The 8480-nt window shown below is 41.3% G+C and overlaps 1 long non-coding RNA gene across 1 annotated transcript in view; it reads left to right on the top strand.

Annotated features, from left to right (window-relative positions):
* LOC116695896 (uncharacterized) overlaps window positions 1-8480 on the top strand; it is a 9116-nt gene continuing 636 nt past the window's right edge. The window contains exon 1 of the long non-coding RNA XR_004333578.1: window positions 1-707. This is a non-coding gene — a long non-coding RNA (uncharacterized LOC116695896). The remainder of the gene's footprint in view (window positions 708-8480) is intronic.

The following is an 8480-nucleotide window of genomic DNA, read 5'->3' as shown; positions in this document are numbered from 1 at the left end:
GGAATAATGGAGGGAGGGATAGAGAGGAGGGAGGGAAGAAGGAGACCTGGCAGCTCTGCCTCCAGACTCTCATATGGACAGTGGATCTCTTGGGACAACTGGTTGAAAGTCTCTCTCTGTCTCTACTGTTACTCGTGGCTGAGTGGGTCGGTGCTCTGCCGTGTCTCCAGAGTGATTTGTCAGGTTTGCAACGAGGAAAGACAGTGGGAGAAAGGGAGAGAGGGGGGAGACAACTTCGGTAGCAGGCAGGCAGTAGTTACCAGCCTGCTGCCGGCTGGGTGTGTTAACTCCACATCTGACCTCCATGGGAACAGAGCAGCCTCCACTCCACCCCCCCTCCCCTTGCCTTCTGGCAGGCTGTGGGAACAAGGGGGACAGATCTTCATTTTACCCCTCTCTCTCTCTGCTTCTCGCCAGGCTGCCGAGCTCTGGGAAGCGGCCCTGGACAGAGCAGGTCACGACATGGACAGACTCTGAGGATTGCACCACCAACTGATTTTTGGATCTGAAATGGTACAGTTGGCAGTCAGGCGGTCATGCAGTTGACTCGTCAGTCATTAGCCAGTCAGATGGTTAGTTAGTCAGCCAGTAAATTGGTCAGTGGGTTCCTCCCCATTGGGTCAACTCTTCTACTTTGTGCATATCCTCATCTGAACTCTTGAGGTGACTCAGACTTACCGAATAACAAAAACTGACCTGTGGACATGGTGAGTAGCAAACATCTCTCTCTGTCTCTCACATCTTTTCACACACAATTTTTCCTTTGAATTTTTTTCTTTATGTGGGTGTCATGTTTAATTTCAAAATTGTAATAGTTTAGCTCTGTTGTGTGCTTCTCTGTATTTCTTTTTCATGCTTTGGCAGCCGACACAACACAAGACAAGGGATATGATCAAAGCTAGGTCTGATGTTATGGAGTTTATGCAGAGTCTGGCTTTGATGGTGACCTTTAGTACTTGGGAAGACAGTCAATCTGTTTGTATGACAAACAAGTAGTTGGTTTCACAGCAATCACTGGCTTACCAAAGATATTTCACACATTGGTTTAATCTTGTTGTTTATGAGGGTCGAACCAAAAGTAAAATCTTTATTTTCTCAAGGGTAATTTAGTAGGTTTTGTAATGCCAAATCATTACAAAAAAACCTTATAAAAGTTGAATAAGCCTGTATTTGATTTTGGAAAACAGATGCAGTAGTGTACACACACACACACACACACACACACACACACACACACACACACACACACACACACACACACACACACACACACACACACACACACACACACACACACACACACACACACACCTGCATGACTTCTAGCTGCTGTACCAGCACTTTTCTCAGCAACTCTGTTGACTGTGTTTTTTTTTGTAGAATTACATATCACCACTGTTTGAAAAAGGAGTTTGATTTGATAAACTCACCCTAAAGTCAAGTGCACAGAACATTTTTAACAAATACTTCAAATATTTGAGCATGTTCCAAGGCTTTATCGGGGTCTGCTAAATCAGTGAGCTGTTCCCACGTGTAAGAGACATGTTACACAAGGGCAAGGCCAATGCTTTTAGATGAGTTTTAAACTTCTGGATATAAAGTGTTTATATCAAATGTAGCTGTATAAGTTACATAATAACTTAATAATAAGTACGATTCTTTATGCCTATTTAGTGTAACACAAACAGTGATAAATAATTGTTTTAATGCACTCATAGTGCTATTATTAAAACACCAAACTATGCAGCGTTAAGCATCTTTTAACTTTTTTGTTTTTTTTGCAAATTGTTTTGGTTTTTGTGCTCGCACATAATGGTTCTCGATGGTTGAGTCTCACAATCCACGCCTGGATTCTTGCGATATCACAAGATCATGTGAGAATTGTGTGATCACATATCACAAGAAAATCTATCTTGTCAGGCTTCAAGTATTGCGTTTGTGTCCGAACTACCAGCTACAAATCAGCGCCCGATGAGGATTTAGTTGCAGCTACAGGCGTGGTTTAAGTGTGTGTTCCAATGTTGGTTTCTCAGATGGTTCTGTGTTATCAAACCATCTGGCGTGTCAGGTTACTCATTCACCCCGATAAAAAAACGTAAGCAGCCATTTACAGCAAGCAAGCTACAACCCACCAAACAAAATAGCAAAGAGCTAAAGAACAAAGAGCTAACCCAAAAGTGCTAAACATTTGTCAACTTAACCCAGATAGTTCTTCCTCTTCCAAACCAAAGGTAACATGCACACAATGTAAATTGCGAATGAATAATGCACTTACATTTATCAGGTGCCCAAATACAACAATGGGATTCCCATGCTGCTGCTGTGGCTGCCATAAGTAAAAAAAAAAGTTAAAAAAAGGTTATTGATGCAGACAAGTTACAAAATAATCTTTAAAAAAAGAAAAAAAATACTTCCCTTGACTAAAAGTGTTCTAAAGCAAAGGCCGTTGGCCTTCGTAAACTGACCTTTTTCTGTTTTGGGTGGAATATCAGTTAATTCAGCTTCAAATCTAAACTCCATTTCAGAATATGCCTTACATTGCATACCCACCATCTGTGGCTGGTGTTGACATGGGTGTGGTCTCTGGGACAATGAACAGATCTTGGTTATTTGGGTTTGGCTTTTAGTTTAATCAATCAAGTTAATACTAGTGTGAGCACATCACTGTGTGTGGTGTATGTTCTCCTGCAAGAGGTGCACCTGTGTGACTCCACAGTAGTTTTGTGTGTGTGTGTGTGTGTGTGTGTGTGTGTGTGTGTTTGTGTCAGTGTCCTGCCTGCAGCTACTCTGTCTTCTCCTCTCTCTTATGGTTTCCCTGCACTTTGTGTGTTTGCTGGTTCCCCTCATATCAACTGCAAAGTGTTTAAGTGTACAGGACAGCATGGTTTCCCTCTGCTCTCTTAGCCCGGCCGTGCGTCTACCACAGAGAATTTCTGTCTGAGCCGAGGCAATTACAGCACACATCCAAAGCCATCTTAGCCAGGAACCAAAGGAAGGAGCCTTTGAAAGGCCCCTACTGACGCATATTTACTTTTTACGACCAACCAAGTTGTAAACAGCTTTGGCTCGTTGGCGCTGGAGCAAGACTTTAAATCATCAACAACATATACAGTAAACACACACATAAGCCGTATATCGATCAAGATAAAATCAAATGAGACCAAACATATTTCCTTTTAATCGATATTCATGAAATTCCATCAAATTTTACTGTTTCCATTTTACATTTCACATTCAATATCTCTTAATTCGGATAAAAAAAATGTGGATGGAAACATCGCTACTGCCAGTTCGATCTGTTTGCCAATCACTGATTTCATAATCAGGTTCAGACATAATCAGGCACAGCAGCAGCAGCAGCAGCAGCAGCAGCAGCAGTAGCCTCCAATTGAAGCCATGTGTGGTGGAAAAACAGGACTCAGTTTGTGGAGAGGTTGCATGCTTGGAGTGGGAGGGAGCCTGCCGGTCATGGAGGTCACGATCCTAACACACCAACTCCTCTTGGCCTTCTCACACTCCATGCTGACGGATGCATCTCAATAGTCAGTCAGGAATCCTTCCAAAACCTCCTTCACTCCGTCTTTACCTAAAAATGTATCACTAGATTCTGCTGCTTTTACTTTACATTTGTGGTTAAACTTTTGGAATGGCCCCCTTAAATACAGGCAAGAAGGAAAGAACTCCTTGTGAGCTTTTTGTTCTTATACTGTCGGTGCAAGAACACTGCGTTCAGAGTGTGCTACAAATAAAAAAGGGGTTGGTTTGGTTGAGTCTGGTATGAAACTTTATCAGAGTTAGCTCTACTTATAGCACTGAAACACATCCCAGTGTCCTCAGATAAACCCTACAGTCCAATGTTGTGTCTGAGTTTAGTTCCTCCACCGCTACGTCATTCACACACACTCTCTCACACAAATACTGTATGCATCTCTTTTGTCTTTCTTAATTTTAACATCTTTTGTGCGTTACTTCTACACCACCTCCCTGTATTTGCAGGTTCTTTCTGAGAGTCTTTCCCTTCTAGTCATAATGTTATCAGCGTAGCCACGGCTATTAGCTAATAGCTGAGATAGCTATTACTATCAGATTCGGAGAAAGCCTATGCCAGACTTTAATGCAGCTGTGCCATTTCCTCTCATGCCTTATAATGGATCATGTTCCTGTCAGCGCAGACGGCCAAATCATTTTTTTCATTTCTCCATTGTTCCTATAAGAGGTGAGTCATTGAGACGTTTATGTATTATTTGATCAAGTACTTTTTGACATTAAACTCCTAAATCTGTTTAGTCTCATATGTCTGATTATGTTTCATTTCTAAGAAAAGGTTGGAAATGATTGATTTTGCATGAAATTACATCCCAGCCAAAATTACATTAACGCTATGCAAAGTGGATTATTGTTAATGGGACATGAGAAAAAAGCTCCTGCTCGATGCCTGCTCATGGCAGGGCTAGTTTATCGGGACTGAGTGATATAATGAGCTTAATAATGAAGCCCAGACCCAGCAAGCTCTGGTAATGACTTTTTAATGCCCATGGGGTCTTAGTTACCTACAGAGGTGTGATTGGTTGAGCTAGGGGCCTCATGTTTTATCTCTCTGATCAATTTTAACACTGTCCAATGTGACAACTTAGTGTCTGACTGAACTCAGAAACTCCACTTCTTTGTTGTGACTCCGGTCTCTCACACTTTCCCTCAGCAGATTCATTAAGCCCTTGGATAAGTGCAAATTTTTTGCTCAAGCTGAAACATTTTTAAACCACCCAGTCGCCCACACTTGTCTTTTCATCTGTCTCTTCTTTATATGCAATCCCGCCACCTATAAAATTCACTTTGTGTTCGGTCTAAACACACGATAACAAACAAGTTAAAATTCTCCTTGCTGTTTCACCTCTGCACCTAAACAATTAGCCTACTGTAGGAAATGGTAGTGTTTGTTTGATTATCAGTTTCAAAAAGTTACCTTGGGGGGTTCAGACAAGTACGTTGTTTGAGGCATACCGAGCCCTTTAAGGCGGGGGTGTAGTTGAAAAGAACTACTGCGGAAGACAAACATGTTTATAGCTGTTCCGAGCGGCCACACTTGAAGGGAGGGTGAAAACCGTCACAGTTTTTTGTCACTTCTGGAAGACAATTATAGTGTTGCACTCGTTTGTCCACACAAAAGGGAAAATAGTTGTTTAACAATAACACACCTGTGTGAATGTAAGATTGTTCGTTTTGAAAAGTTACAGAAATGTTATGGGGTTTCAGGCGCTGTTCGATGATGCCACAAGCACTCTGTGTGAGGCATCCTGACCACTTTATGGTCAGCTTTGAAGCGTTCAATGTATAAACCCATCTCTCTCTGTCTCTCTTAGGCCTGCAGCTTCACATTTCAGAAGAGCTTTGCGAACTTTACGGACAAGAACAGCTTGACAGAATGGCATCCATAAACCAAGGCTTTTCTAATGCAATCCGACACTTGTTGCGCACATTCTCACATACTTATATTTCTCTCCGTCTCTTGTTTCTCCTTCTCCCTTTCAGCACTTTGCCTGTTGTTTTGTGCAAGCATGGCAACAAAACAAAGTGCCACCGACGTGCGAGATGCAGGGTGACGTCAGCACTGAACGGCTGGGTTCAGATGTGAATATCACACCTGAAGGCAACAGCACATGCATCACAACATCTCCTGTGTAAACACTGCCAACTGCCAAGTGTAGAATACATGAGAAACCAGCAAACCATTTTCAGCAAATGGTGTGGCTTTGTCACCTTTGAAAGGAAATAGAGAGGGAACGTAAAAGAAGTTTGATATTTAGGGATATTTATGTGTACATAAATGTTGCAATCCATGTTTTTAGTTTGCGAATGCCACTTGAGCTCAGCATCATTCCTCTCTACTTCCGTCCTTAGTCCAATGAACAGCTCCTCCGGGCTGCGTGAATGAGGTCATTTTGTTCGACTGAGTGTGCAAACATTGCACTTTCTAAATGTGGTGACATGTTCACACTTTCAGCCTTGTGTAAAATAATAACTTCCATCAGGCTGTAAATTATGTTCATTTGGACTCACACAAACTGGAGACATAACATAATATTTTCACAAACCACAAACAAATGGCAACAACAGTCAAGTTTAGTTGCTATGGACATATGGAAATCATGTCAAACTGAAAACTTTTAAGTTTAGATTCTCACATGCAAGGATTTGTTGCTTTCTTTGTCATAATTGAGAATTAAATAAAAAACATTATTATATTTTTGTCGGTAAAAATGACCTGATGATTAAAATCATTATTAGTTGCAGTTGATAATGTTATCATCACTACATTCAATCTCTGTATGCCACCCAGCTTGCCAAAAATATGTCACATCATCACACCATTCATTTAAACCTGACAATAATGTCACCAATCAATCTTTCTCTCCCAAATGCACTTTCACACCCAGCAAACAAAAACTGACATGTTGGAGGGCATGACCCCCCCATGCATGCAAATAACCAACACATACACCAACGCACGGGCACGCACGCACACACACGCACAAGCTCATGCACACGCACACACACACACACACACACACACACACACACACACACACACACACACACACACACACACACACACACAGGCAATCCCTCATTCCACTTTCATACAGCTGTTCAGTGAAGCACAACTTAGACAACCTAGACAAACATATTTATTCATGATTCCTGTGCAGGGAGGGGTGCACAGTTAACGCTTGTTGACAGGGCAGACATGGCAGTCTGGAAGGGTTTTGCGTGCCTTTGTTAGGTTGTAAAACATGTACTGTGGCTCTGCACAATAACACCAGGGCTGTGGAGGACAGCCAGTTCCTTGATAAAATGATGTACACATGCCACTGATATCCTGACAGTAAACATTGTAATGTGTATTATGTACCTGCAAGTGCAGACAAGAGCAGAACTTAGACTTCTAAAGAAGTCTCGTGGACTTTCTTTGTAAATTATAATGATTTAAAATGCACTGATGATAGTGCTTACAGGTGTGATGTGTTCTCCTGAAGTGTAGAAGTCTACAATAGACACAGAATAAAACAATTAAAGCACATAATTAACCTAAGTAATTAATAACTGAAGGAACGTTTCACATTTTCAGGAAATACACTTATTCGTTTTGTTTTTCTCGTTTTTTTAAATGTATGCAAAACCCAAAGCGTAAAAATATACCACTTTGGGAAGTGTTACGTGCCAGACTACTCATTGGCTCTGAGCAGCTCCTAAGGAACCAAAGGAGGCTGCTGTTAAGTCCAAAGATGAAAGAAAACAGTTACAGTACAGGTACCAACTGATTGTACTGATGTGTTTTAAAAATCTTCAAATGGAATGACAGGTTTGAATATTTCCTGAGTTTAAAAAAAACAACCTGATCTGAAATCCTTTTTGGGGTAGAAGAAACTCCAGATGTGGTTCTCCAAAGGTTTTCACTCTGAAATCAAGTGTGAGGAGATGCGGACGGTGTATGAAAAGGAATGAAGGAAAGACTGTAGAGACCCAGCCCTAACCTCCTCCTCCTCCTCACTGCTCAACAATCCTGTCATTATTCCTTCCCCAGCAGGGTGGGCCTGGAATTTTCCCTGCAAAAACAACAACAAAAGATAATAATACACAGTGACGTTCAAGTTTTTAAAGAAGAAAGTAAAACATTTTCTCCAAGTCTCCTCTTCTGGACCCACCTAGCTACGTCAATCTACAAAACAGTAGAAGTGACGCACATAACAAATCAAACAAACCCCACTGACCTGAAACCCACTCGTTTAATAGGAAACAGAGACTAAACAGAACCATGTATATTTGTCATAGTTTGCTTATTATTTGCAAAAACATGACACAGATCTCCTTGTGGTGTACGCTGTGCTTGGCTGGCATTTTACAGTGAGAGCCTTGACATCCAGTAGCCTCACCAGACAGTTTGCTGTGCCCTCACCATCTTAAACAAGCAATGTTTTAATTTTGCCCCTGAGTTGCTTTAAACAAACTGACCAGGTAGCTGGCTTTGCATTTTCCAACCAGCCACAACATCTGCTGCATTCTGCTGATCTGTGCAGCAGTGAAATCTGCAGAGTCATTCCTCACATCCCACAAATTTAATATTTTTTACATTGGTTGCATAATATTTCATCCCAGGGTTACACAAGTGGTTTGAAGTGCATCAGAGAATAATTTAGGAGCAGTGATATCTGGGAATCATGAACGGATATGATAGCTTTATTCAATCATTGAACAAGGAAGATAACGTGTGCACATGAGTGTGTACCCAAAGTGTCTCTCTAAACATCAGAATAACTCCTCTTTTATTCTTTTCTTCTTGTCCTCACACATTTCAGTTGATCTATTTCTGTGATACAATGTTACCTTCAAACCACTCCTTATTTTTAAGACCCTTGTAATAGATAGACACATTCCGATCTATTCTCAACTGTGGGATCGGGTTACCTCAAACTAAGCCTTCT

This window comes from Etheostoma spectabile, chromosome 9 (genome assembly GCF_008692095.1).
Source record: "Etheostoma spectabile isolate EspeVRDwgs_2016 chromosome 9, UIUC_Espe_1.0, whole genome shotgun sequence".
Lineage (NCBI taxonomy): Eukaryota > Metazoa > Chordata > Actinopteri > Perciformes > Percidae > Etheostoma > Etheostoma spectabile.
The sequence above is the reverse complement of the archived record's forward strand: the minus strand, read 5'-3'. Positions and strand labels throughout refer to the sequence as shown.